This window comes from Artemia sp. Qi Xiang Cuo, chromosome 6 (genome assembly GCF_049724085.1).
Source record: "Artemia sp. Qi Xiang Cuo chromosome 6, ASM4972408v1, whole genome shotgun sequence".
In the NCBI taxonomy this organism is placed as follows: Eukaryota; Metazoa; Arthropoda; class Branchiopoda; order Anostraca; family Artemiidae; genus Artemia; species Artemia sp. Qi Xiang Cuo.
Window position 1 is genome coordinate 73,563,995 of NC_142799.1, and position 13,574 is coordinate 73,577,568.

Here is a 13,574-nt window from a genome sequence, read left to right on the forward strand (position 1 = left end):
CACTTAAAAAGGGCACTAGAACTTTTAATTTCCGTTCGAATGAACCCTCTCGTGATGTTTTATGATCGCTGGATCGATACAAGTAAAAAAAATAAACAAATAAAAAAAAAAAATAAACACGCATCCGTGATCTTTCTTCTGGCAAAAAACGCAAAATTCCACATTTTTGTAGGTAGGAACTTGAAACCTCTACATTAGGGTTCTATGATACGCTGAATATAATGGTTTGATTTTCATTAAGATTATTTCACTTTTAGGGGGAGTTCCCCCTTTTTTTGAAAATGAGGCAAATATTTTCTGGCTCGTAACTTTTGATGGGGAAGACTAAACTTGATGAAACTTAAATATTTGAAAACAGCATGAGAATCCGATTCTTTTGATCTACCTACTGGTATCAAAATTCCGTTTTTTAGAGTTTTGGTTACTATTAAGCAGGGTTCACTCCTTGCTTACAGTTCGTTACCACGAACTGTTTGATACTATTTGTTATTACACGTTCCATGGATTGCATCCCCAAGGAAGAGACAAGAGTGGAATTTGTTTATACTAAGTTTTTTGAGAGCGTGCTTATCTTCTGTTTTTCTCACACGATGTCCTCGCGCAGATTCATCAATAAATCGATATCCTTTCAGTAGCTCATGAGATTATTCTCTCGCAGAATCCAGTAACTCTGAAATGTTTTAAAGGAATGAGATAAATTAAGAGCAGGGTTGTCTGCCTTAGGTTAGTTTGAGACTTTCCGTTTTTGGTAAAAATCTAGGTGAGATGGTTATTATTACGTTTCCACAGTGAATTAAGTTATTGGATGGAAAAAACTGTATTAGATCCATTCACCGAATCGAGGTAAATTCCAAAAGTCGAGTAAATGCAGATTAACGGAGGGGAGTTTGGAGTACTTTACGTAGCAGTATTGTTTAAAACATCAGCGCTGTAATACTTTTCGAAAGCACCTCCCTCATTAGCAATGATTTGAGTATGAAACAAGTTGTTCTTGAGGCAATTGAAATTAAGCTTAAGCTAAATAATAAGATTTCTTTAAATAGGAATTGGGGTGGGGGGGGACTCACTCAATACCTTATACACAAATCTAATCAAAAATGATTTAACAAACTTTATTACAAACAAATTTAAAACTTTTAGGTTAGGTGCTTAAAAAGGAAGAATCGCATTAAAAACCTTGATTCGTTTTCACCTAAATGAAATCCCTTGTTTCAGGTTGGTTTCTCTTCACTCCTGGTTGAAACTCCTTAAAGTAGTGATTCTGGGACTGTTTTAATTTTAGTTTAGGGATTGTATTTTATTGCAAGCCTTATTTTATTTATATTTGTGCTTTGCTGAGAACGGCCCTTGGATATAAATGAGAAATATTCGTTGCTGTTCTTATGACGTAAAGGCAGTGTGGTTTTCGTCGTAATTTAGGTAACGATGAATATATAAATCTAAATACGAGAAAAAACTAAATGAACAATTAAGTCAAACTTAAAACGGACAAACAGGATTAGGGCCACTGTCCCCAGCCCTTTTAAACCTTAAGACAATTGTAACAGTTGCGTTTTATTGATAATTATACGTATTTTGAACAGCCTTGTGTAATTTTTTTAGGACAGCGAATAATAATAAAAAATTCAATAAAATAAACTTAATAATCAAGATTACTGGAAAGAACTAATGAAAATAAACTTAATATTTGATATATAATGATATCAATACCTGGAAATCTCAGCAGTTCAAGATTCAACATTTTATTTGGCAAAATTTTTTTATCTCTCAGTGTTTTAATTATAAAGGAAAAAATGTTTTTGGCTTTCAGTAAAGCACATATGACGCAATAGCCTTTTTAAGCTTTCGAATGGGACAGTAGCCCTAGTCCGGTTTGTAATAATTTCTGTCAGTTTTAAGATTAACTTGATTATTTATTTTAATTTTTAATCGTTTATGGATTTATTTATTTGTCTATCTTAGTACTTGTTATCTTTATGTTTAATGCGATTGTTTATTTCAATTTCCGTCCGTTTTAGGTCAGATTTGTTCATTAATTGTAATTTATGGTAGTTTTAAGCTTGATTTATTATAGTACTTTATTTCTTCTTATCTTGAGTTTTCGCATTGCTCTTTACTTTTTTTAAATCTATTTTCAATAATTTGTTTTTATGTAGCCTAGTTTTTGTTAATATTTTTTATTGCCAAAGTTTTATCACAGGTTAATATCAGGAATATTTTTTATATTATAACCATTTTGACAAACTGCGTGCACAGAGTGTCTTTAGACTTAGTTCAACATCCCCTCAACATTTCCTGAAAGTTTCAAGTTAATACCCTTAGCAGTTCCAGAAAATTGCAGGCAGATCATTTTGACATCCTGGATGCACATAATGTAGCTGGATATATTTCAACATTCCCCTCAATATTCTATGAAATTTTCAACTTAATGCCCTTAAGCGTCCCTGAGACATTGCAGATATCCCGTTTTAATAGCCTAGCTGCATATATTACCTTTTGACTTCCCCTCAATATTACAGATATTACTCAATATTACAGAAATCAGATATTACAAATACATTTTGACAATCTGGATGCACGCGGTGTCTTTTGTTTCAGTTCAGTTACCCCTTCAAAATTCCTCGAAACTTCATCTGAATACCCTCGACAGCTCCTGAGATATTGTACACATACCATTTTGACAATGTAGATGCCCGTAATGTCTTTTGATTTAGCTTGGTATCCCTTCAACACTCCTCCTGAGTTTCAACGTTTAGCCGTTTGTGAGATAATGCACATACGCCCTTTTGACAACCTAGATATACATTGTGTCTTTTGATTTAGTTTAACATCAAAAACGAAACAGTTTTGAAAATGAAACCAAGGTGGAACACTAAAACTTAAAACCGAAAAGAAATTATTCTGTATATGAGGAGGGTTGTTCCTTCATCAACCATCGCTCTTTACACTAAAGTCTTAAAAATTTTTAAAGATACTGCTTAATAAAATACCACCATTGTGCTTGAGCAGTCTTTCTTTGAGAATTGTGACGAAAAGTCGAGCCTTATCTTAAAGAGAGAGGGTTGACGAAGGCGGAACCGCCCTTATATACGGAATTATTTCTGTTTGTTTTGGGTTTTAATGTTGATCCGTTTTTTTTTAATTTGATTTTTGACCATTTTTCAAATCATGGCAGGAAATCCCCTTCCCTCCTCCCCGCGTCAGATTTTTTCTGGGCAATTCCCCCTTGAAACTGTTCTTGCCACTTAAAAATATCCCTGTGGAAGACACCCCCAACAGAAAATTCGTCTCCCAAATATTTCCGTATTTTTTCCAATAAATACTATGCGTAAGCAATGGGCAAACGAACATATAGCTTTTTTACCTGGGATTATGGTCTTGTTATCCCCAAGGGAATAGTTATTGAAGCTTTCGACTATGCTGAATCAAATGACTATTCAAAAATTTTTATAGGATCTCTCTGGGGAAAAACGGCGTGAGAGGGATGCTAGTTGCCCTTTAATCTTTTTGTTCACTTGAAAAGGGCACTAGATTTTTTTATTTCCGTTCAAACGAGCCCTCTTCCGATCTTCTAGGACCATTGGTTCCATATGATCAGCCCTTGGAAAAAAAAATTAAAAAACTAGAATAAATAAATACGCACTCCGTGATCTCTCTTCCGGCAAAAAAAATAAAATAAAATAAATCCACAGTTTCATAGGCAGCGCGATTAGGTCTGTGAAGATGACACCCCCCCCCACAGCCCTCAAGGCAAGGGGTGTAAGTTATGCCCTCGGGCATATAAGGTTTTTATAGAAAGCCTTGTTGTAGAAACTTCAAAAAGGGCTCATTTGATTGGAAATTGAAGTGGCTAGTGCCCTTTTTAATAGTCAAAAGTAATTGGAAGGCAACTAACACCCCTTCCACGCCCACCATTTATCCAAATACTTCCAATCAAAATTTTGAGATAGCCATTTTGCACAAAGTAGTTGAAAGGTCCAGAAATTATACCTTTGAGGATGACACTCCCTCCATGTGATCGGAAGGCGACTAACACCCCTTCCACGCCCACCATTTATCCAAACACTTCCAATCAAAATTTTGAGATAGCCATTTCGCACAAAGTAGTTGAAAGGTCCTGAAATTATACCTTTGAGGATGACATTCCCCCACAGCCCTCTGGGTAAGGGTTGTAAGTTATGCTCTGGGGGCATATAAGGTTTTTATTGAAATCTTTGTCGTAGAAACTTGAAAAAGGGCTCTTGAGATTAGAAATTCTTACCCCCCTCTCACACCCACCATTTCCCCAAGCACATCCAATCAAAATTTTGAGATAGCAATTTTCTTCAACGTAGTTAAAAGTTCTGGAAATTAGGTCTTTGAGGATGACAACCCTCCTTCCAGCCCTCAGGGCAAGAATTGTAAGTTATACCATGGGGCACATTAGGTTTTTATTGAAGGCTTTGTCGTAAAAACTTCAAAAGGGCTCGTTCGATTGGAAATTGAAAGGGCTAGTGCCTTTTATAATAGTTGAAAATGATTGGAGAGCAACTAACGCCCCTCTCACGCCCACCACGAGTTACGAGTTATTCTCACTGTGGGTCAATAATTTGATAGTTTTGTCAAAACATTTTTTATTGATTAATTAAGAACTTGAACTTGAGCTTGAAACCATTTTCCCAAACACATCCAATCAAAATTTTGAGATAGACATTTTGTTTAACGTAGTTGAAAGTTCTGGAAATTAGGTCTTTGAGGATGACAACCCTCTCACAGCCCTCTGGGCAAAGGCTGTAATTTATGCCCTGGGGGCATATAAGGTGTTTATAGAAAGCGTTGTCGTAGAAACTAAAAAGGGCGCATTTAATTGGAAATTGAACGGGCTAGTACCCTTTTTAACAGTCGAAAGTGATTGGAAGGCTTGACATTTTTAAAGTAATGATCGATGTGGGTACAATGTATTATTATTTTTTGCTTTTGCTTAGACCAGAGCACTTCGTATCGAAGGAATTATCGCAGGAAACTCGAAAAAGGCTCATTAAAATTGAAAATAGAAAGGGCTAACGCCCTTTTGAATAGTCGAAAGTTATTGGAGGACAACTAGTCCCCTTCCCATCAGATCAGGCCGAGAACAGATCAGATAAGACCAGGAAAAGATCGGATCAGACAAACAACAGATGACGTCAGACCGAGAATAGATCAGGTAAGGCTGATAGCACATCAGATCAGACCGAGAACAGATCAGATCAGACGAAGAACAGCCTCCAACGCCCACCTTCTCATTTGCCCATTATGTTTAAAAACTAAATGTCGCCTTAAGATTAAAACAAAATGCGCTGTGTAAATGCTAATTCCCAATAAGGCATTTCAGCAGTATTCCAAGAACAACTGAGGGTATTATGTTCTAACTTTCCGGGCTACTTCTGCTCTTAAAATTTAACCAAATCAAAATAGCGTAAGTGTATCCAAGCTATCAAAGAAAGTAAACAGGTTTTTCTGCGAATGGTATAAAGTTTTCTATTTCAGGTCAACTAGAGGAGGTATGAATTAAATTAAACACTACTATTTATTTCCAGATTTTTAAAAGGGTGTAAGTTGTTAAGAATGGCTGACATTTTTTTTTCCATCATACAAATATCAGGCCAAACTATAAAGTCTTTAAAGAACGACAAGATTTAAAGTATTATTTTCTTTTTCCCTGAAAAGACTGTGTCAATATAAAACGAACAGAAATTAATTCAAAAAGTGTAATTTCCACAAAATAAGTTTTTCAAAGAAAAGTAAAGAAGCCCATTAAACCAAAAATGAGCAAAAATAAAGTAAAATAATCTACTAAGCGTGAAACTACCACAAATCAGCATTGATAAATAAATGTGCAAAGTGCAAATTATATTCTGGCCTTGGGAAGGCATAAGGGTTTTAATGCCTACTCATGGTAATTTCTGCTCGTTTCGAGCTTGCCTCGGTTATTTATTGTAATTTCTGTTCGTTTTGAGTTTCATTATATATCGATGCTCATTTGTGGTAGTTTCACGCTTGGTAGATTATTTGATTTTATTTTTGCTCATTTTTGGTTTAATGGAGTTCTTTACTTTTCTTTAAAAAACTTATTTTGTGGAAAAAGTCTTTTTAATTAATCATAAATAGGAGCATGAAACCTCTACAATAGGGTTCTCTGATATGCTGAATCTGAAGGTGTGATTTTCATTAATATCACTTAAATTTTGATTTTTGTGGATGTTTTCGTTCCTCCTTCTAAACCCACGCAAATTTTATCAGGCTTGTAGCTTTTGATGAGCACATTAGCTTTGATGAGCACATTTTTGATGAGCACATTTGATGAGCACATTAGCTTTGATGAGCCGACACGGCACATTAGCTTTGATGAGCAATCTTAGCTTTTGATGAGCACAATTAAACTTAGTTAATTTTATATATTTGGAATCAGCATGAAAAAAAAACAATTCTTTTGATGTATCAATCATTATAAAAATTTGGTCCTAATATTGCACCATAATTTAATCTATTTATTGCTTATAATTTTATCAAGATGTTATCCGTTTTGTAGACTTTCGCTTACTAATGGGCCGTGTCGCTTCTTACCTACAGTTTGTTACCACGAACTGTTTGATAGCTCTTGACTTATCATGAAAGTTTTAGCTTAATGATCTTAGCTGTTCTGAGATATAGCAGATACAATCTGGATGCATATGGTGTCTTTTGCTTTAGTTCAATATTTGTCTCAACATTTTAGAAAGTCAGAAGCAACGCTCTGGCACTGCCTATAGTAAAGGACCATAAGGCTTGATTCTATTCTTATTTTTATTATTATTTAATATATCCCTGAGCCACCCCACATGGGAGGGGTGGTTGTAAAACTTTGGAACTCATTCGATTAGAAATTGAAAGTTCTAGTGCCGCTTTTTAAGAGTCAAAAGTTATTGGAGGGCAACCAGTCCCTATTTCGCTTCCTCCCCCCTCCAAAGACATCCGATCAAAAATATTGAGATAGCCATTTTGTTGATATTCTAAAGGTCAAATAACTATAACTCTGAGGTTGACATAGTCCCCCACAGCCCAGGAAGCAAGGGCTTTGAGTTATGGAAGTCGTCTATTATTTGTATTTAAGTTTTTTTGTTTTTGTTTTTTGCTAAGAAAAGAAAACTTGTTTGATTCTGTCAAAAGAAGGCAATATCTACGATACGGCGGAGGGTACTAAGTTGAAACTTTCAGGGTATGTTTAGAGGGGTGTTGAAGAGTGATCGAAGGGCAATCAAATCCTCTCTCGCCCTTTTTAGAAGTCTTACCCTTTTACATTGCAAAATCAACTTTGCAGTTTGCCCTTTGTTTGCGGTAAGGATTTATCATTGGAAAAAGAGAAAATGTTTGACTATGGGTGTATCTGGGAAGGCCAATGGTACTAAGGTAAAAATTCATTGAATGTTGACGGGTGTGTTAAACTAAATCAAACGACACTATGTGCATCCAGTTTATCAAAAAGGCGCATCTACCGTATCTTAAGAACGGCCGAGAGAATTAAGTTGAAATTTTCAGGGCATGTTGAAGGGGACGTGGAAAAGTTGTCGGAGGCAATCAGTCCCTCTTATACATTTTTAGCTGTCATCCTCCCAAAACCATCTGATCAACATTTGAAATACACATCTTGTTCAAAATAGTCAGAAGGTCTAATAACTATGCCTCCGGGGATGCCAAGCCCACTGGAGCCCCTATGACAGGGGTTGTAATTATTTAATTTGCCCATTGTTTACGGAAGTGTTTTATTCTAAGTATGTCCGAAAAAACTAAGGGTACTAAACTGAAACTTCAGGAAATGTTAAGGGAAAGGCTGAAAAGACACCGTGTCCATTTAGAATATCAAATGTAGTATCTGCAATGTCTTAGGAACAGCTATGGGTATTAACTTGAAACTGCTAGGGCCACCACTACTACTACTACTACTACTACTACTAATACTACTGCTGCAAGTACTACTACTACTACCACTGTTGCGACTTCAATAGCGACTAGTTACGACTGCGACATATTGTTACTTACCTTATCTAACCAAGAGTAACAAACAATTTGCCAATAATGATCACTTTTAAGGCAGAAAATCCTTATTCTGACCAGAAATATAACCATCATGAATCCGCTATTCTTTTGAACGAGGCAAGACTAGCTGCCACAGAGACTCCTGAGGTGTTCATGAGAGCAAATCCTGCTCTTGTTGCGTTTCTGTTTTCATTGTCTAGTATCTACAAATGGAACATTAAAGGGTTAAAAAGGGGAGATTAAAAAGGGGTTAGTATTTAAAACATTTATAAAAGTATTCAGTGCTTGCTTTATTTACACTTTGTAAAATAAGAATCGATATATGATATTGACAATATTTAGGGGATGGGGTTTGTGCAGGGGGTAGGTTGGAGGGTGGGGTTTGCCCTGCCATAGATATTTTCCCCGCTTAGATTTTGAAAAATAAATTCTTTGGTATTCTCATCGAAAAATGCCCTTTTTTTGGTATTTTCATTGGGAAAATAGAAAAGGATGACAAAACTTCCCCTTCAGATTTGTGAAAGATATTTTTTTTCCCTCTACATTTTTGTGAGTTGACGCCACTGGCTGGCAGTGGCGAAGCTCTCCTGCATTTATATCCTCTGCTATGAGACATAGTGAAAATTTCTGTATCATTTAGATTATTAGTTAAAAAAAAAGTTTCGACAAAAGAAGTTTTTCAAAGAAAAGTAAAGGGCAACATTAACCCAGAAATGAAGGGAAATAGTTTTTCAAGCGCAGAACTACCAAAAATAAATAAATTAACCCAAACCGAACAGAAATTAATATAAATAAATGAGACAAACTCAGAATGATTATAGATTAAGAGGAGTAGGATTCACGCTCCACTGTGACTTCAAAAAACCAGAACATAATTTGCAATTTGCTGGAAACAATCTTTTTTGGAGCTAAGTGTTTGTGTTTCTCATAACATCGAAAAAAAGGACAAAATCACCATCATAACCAGGATTACTGAAAGAAACACGATTACTGTATTTCAACATAAACAAGACTGCTGTATATATTTTATATACATAGCCTACTGATGTTCATTCCTGAGAGTCTTAATAATTTTGGATTCATTAAAGTTAAAGAAAGAGAAAACCTTGAAAACAGTTTTGTTATCAGTAAAGTACAAATCCTGTTTTGGTCTTTAGAACACACAGGGAGTGTCAGCCCTACTCTTCTTGGGATTTGCTCGTTTTTATTTTAATTTAGTCATTTATTGTAATTTCTGTTCGTTTTGGGTTTCAATTTCTTAACTGATGGCGATTTATGGTGATAAACCTTTACTTTTCTTTGAAAAGCATCTTTAGTAGGAAAAGTATTTTAATTTATTTTTGTTCGTTTTCAATTGATATAATCTTTTAAATTGGTTAGAAAAAAATTATTTCTTAGGATTTCATCTATTAGAATCTAGATCTTAGCTTAGTATCTATACGTTGGTAATAATCTTTTGATAATTTGTTGACAACATGTGCCCTTTTGAACATCTGAGCCTAAATCCTAGATTTTGATCTAGTTTTAAACTTCAACTTCACTGAAAAATAAAAATTAATACCCTATTCTGTTCCTAAGATATCGTATCTATACTATTTTGACAACTTGAATGTAGTTACACGCTTTTGATTTTTTGCAATAGTAAAACTACAAGTGTTAACAGTAGTAGCCCTGATAGTTCCAACTTAATACCCTCAGTCATTCTTGAGATTTTGCTGACAGGTCTTATTGACAACTACTTGCGGTAGTAATATGCACATAGTGCGTTCTTGCTAGTTCAACATAAACCCTCAAAATGCCCAGAAAGTTTCAAGCTAATACTCTAACTCGTTTTAAATATACTGTTAATATGAGTAGAAGTGACCCTAAAGGTCCTGTCCCTCACCTCTGCTGCCACCTATAACTTTTTTGCACCCCAAATAAGGGCATAGCCTCCCTAGGGAGAATGATTGCGTAATCGGTCAATGACCTCTTTTTCCAAGGTCGATTTATTTGATGTTTCTATGTGTAATAACTCCGGAACGAAGGTTGCACATGCGCATTGAATTCTAACGGGAACAATGTTAATGATCTAGAACCTGAGGGGGAAGTGAATTTCCGAGAACTTGATTGCGTAATCAAAGTGTGTCAACAACAACAACAACGACCTTGACTTTCGCTGAGAGCCTGCAATTACAACAACAACAACATCGACCTTGGAACACCTGTGCTGTCGACCTCAATTCACCTATCGTGAATCAATAATTCCCCTTAGAAACAACAAATTAATCCCCCTTTCTTGACAGATCAATCAACCAATGACATCATCTGTCAGACTTTAAAAATTTTCGCATAGAAATGATTCTCCAGGAATAGATCCAAGTCAATAATGTCTTTGCCTCGGAAACAACTCTTTTGGTCGAACTCCAAAGGATATTAATAGCCAAAGGCCATGGAAACAATTCTCCAAGAGACATCTTAGCGATGAATTGTTTTAGCTCGGTAATCAGGTTTCTTATTAATTTGAAATTCATTAGCGCAGAGATTCCAAAAACAAAAGGAACACTCTTAATTACGTTTAGGGATTATTTGGGCGAAACTGTTTTAGACAGGTTATTGAATTATTTCGTCGAAACAGTTAGAGACATTTTAAAAGATGATTTTTGAAGAGATTTTAGAAGAGAATTTAATGGTGAAACTCTGTGGTCGTTATAATACACAAGTTTCATTTGAACAATGTTGTGAGGTCCTCTAACCCAACCCCAAAGGGTTCCAATCCTCCTACCCCAACCCCGAAGGAAGCCCCCGGTCCTCAAAGACCCCCCAAGCTCCCAAAGGGCCACCGGCGCCCCCAAAGGCCCACCCAGACCCCCAAAGGCCATCCCCGGGCCCCCCAAAGGCCCATCGAACTCCCAAAGGACCAACGGGGTCCCAAAGGTCCTCCCCCGGTCCCCAAATGTCCCCCAGGCCCCCAACTGCCCCCCGGACCCCCAAAGGCCCTCCATGTGCCCCAAACGTCCTCCCGGTGCCCCACCGGCCCTCCCCCGGCCCCCACATGTCCCCCGGACCAGAGACGCGCTGTCGGGCGGCAACGTGGGGCAGTCCCTTAACACAGTTTGCACTAGCTGGCTGTACTATTATGCTATACCGTACCACCGGGGAGGTACAACAGGGCTGCAGCACAGAACCGCGCCGCAGGATGCGCCGCAGGGATGCACCGCAAAAAAAAGGAACCTAAAAAGTTGCCTGGTTAAACTGGGATTCCGCCCCCGCCTGAATCAGAACTACACCGATCCTCCACCGCTCTCCAAAGGTCCACCCGCGCACCTCACGAAAGCCTCATCTTCCACAGACAAAGCGACCCTAAATGACTATCCCGGACCCTTCCTCTGGAGTTGAGAGTGGGTGTCTGAAACCGCGACTTTGGGAATGGATAGTGTGCTACTTCAGGCCTTTCTGAGCTAAGGTTTCCTAGTATTTCCTAGGTGAATGTCGTCTGAAACCAATAGTTTGGGATGATTAGTTTGACATTTCAGGCTTTTATGAGCTAGGTTTCTTATCCTTTCGTTGGTTTTTGTTGACTGAAAATTATGATGTGTGATCTTTAGTTTGCTATTTTTGACTTTTCTGTTTTTGATGTCTTAGTCCTTCATAGGTGTGTGTTGTCTGAAACATATGATTTGGGCTGTGTATTTTGCTATTTTCGACTTTTCTGAGATGGATTTCTTAGCCTTTCATAGGTATGCGTTGTCAGAAAATTATGATTTGGGATGTATAGTTTGCTATTTCAGGCTTTTCTGAGCTAAGGTTTTCTAGTATTTCGTAGGTGAATGTTGTCTGAAACCGATAGTTTGGGATATGTAGTTTGCTATTTTTGACTTTTTCTGAGCTAGGTTTCTTAGTCTTTCGTTGGTGTGTGTTGACTGAAACCGATGATTTGGGATATGTAGTTTGCTATTTTTGACTTTTCTGAGCTGGATTTCTTAGTCTTTTATAGGTGTGTGTTGTCTAAAACCTATGGTTTGGGATGGGTGGATTGCTAATTTTGACTTTTATGAACTGGATTTCTTAGACTTTCATAGGTGTTTGTTGTCTGAAACCTATATTTTGGGATGACCAGTTTGCTATTTTTGACTTTTTTCAGCTAGGTTTCTTAGCCGTTCATAGATGAGTGTTGTCTGAAACCTATGATTTGGGATATGTAATTTGCTATTTCCGACTTTTCATAACCGGATTTCTTAGTCTTTCGTAGGTGTGTGGTGTCTGAAACTTTTGATTTGGTATGTGTGGGTTGCTATTTTTTTGACTTTTCTGAGCTGGATTTCTTAGCCATTCGTAGGTGTGTGTTGACTGAAACCTATGATTTGGGATGGTTAATTTGCTATTTTTGACTTTTCTGAGCTAGATTTCTTAGCCTATCATATGTGTGTCCTTTCAGAAAATTATGATTTGGGAGGTGTAGTTTGCTTTTTGGACTTTTCAGAGCTAGGATTCTTAGTCACTCATAGGTGTTTGTTGTCTGAAACTTCGAGTTTGGGATGAGTAGTTGGCTATTTCAGACTTTTCTGAGCTAAGGTTTCTTAGTATTTCGTAGGTGAATGCTGTCTGAAACTTATGATTTGGGATATGTAAATTACTATTTCGGGCTTTTCTGAGTTGGATTTCTTAGTCTTTCATAGGTGTGTAGTGTCTGAAACCTATGATTTGGGATGTGTAGTTTGCTATTTTCGACTTTTCTGAGCTAGTTTTCTTAGCCTTTCATAGGTATGTGTTGTTAGAACTTTATGATTTGGGATGTGTAGTTTGCTATTTCAGGCTTTTCTGAGCTAAGGTTTTCTAGTATTTCGTAGGTGAATGTTGTCTGAAACCAATAGTTTGGGATGAGCAGTTTGCTATTTTTGACTTTTCTGAGCTAGGTTTCTTAGCCTTTCGTTGGTGTGTGTTGACTGAAACCTATGATTCGGGATATGTAGTTTGCTATTTTTGACTTTTCTGAGCTGGATTTCTTAGTCTTTCCTTGATGTGTGTTGTCTGAAACCTATGCTTTGGGATGGGTGGATTGCTACTTTTGACTTTTCTGAGCTGGTTTTCTTAGCCTTTCATAGGTGTTTGTTGTCTGAAACCTATAGTTTGAGATGACTAGTTTGCTATTTTTGACTTTTCTGAGCTAGGTTTCTTAGCCGTTCATAGGTGAGTGTTGTCTGAAACCTATGATTTGGGATATGTAATTTGCTATTTCTGACTTTTCATAACCGGATTTCTTAGTCATTCGTAGGTGTGTGATGTCTGAAACCTATGATGTGGGGGTGTGTGGGTTGCTATTTTTTTACTTTTTTGAGCAGGATTTCATAGCCATTCATAGGTGTATGTTGACTGAAACCTATGATTTGGGATGGTTAATTTGCTATTTTTGACTTTTATGAGCTAGATTTCTTAGCCTTTCATAGGTGTGTCCTTTCAGAAAATTATGATTTGGGAGGTATAGTCAGCTTTTTGGACTTTTCAGAGCTAGGATTCTTAGTCACTCATAGGTGTTTGTTGTCTGAAACTTCGAGTTTGGGATG

The 13,574-nt window shown here is 36.9% G+C and overlaps 1 protein-coding gene across 1 annotated transcript in view; it reads left to right on the forward strand.

Annotated features, from left to right (window-relative positions):
* The first annotated feature begins 703 nt into the window (after nucleotides 1-703).
* na (sodium leak channel non-selective protein na) overlaps nucleotides 704-13,574 on the forward strand; it is a 228,890-nt gene continuing 216,019 nt past the window's right edge. The window contains exon 1 of the mRNA XM_089091203.1: nucleotides 704-723. The gene's annotated coding sequence lies outside the window, so the exon portion shown is untranslated. The remainder of the gene's footprint in view (nucleotides 724-13,574) is intronic.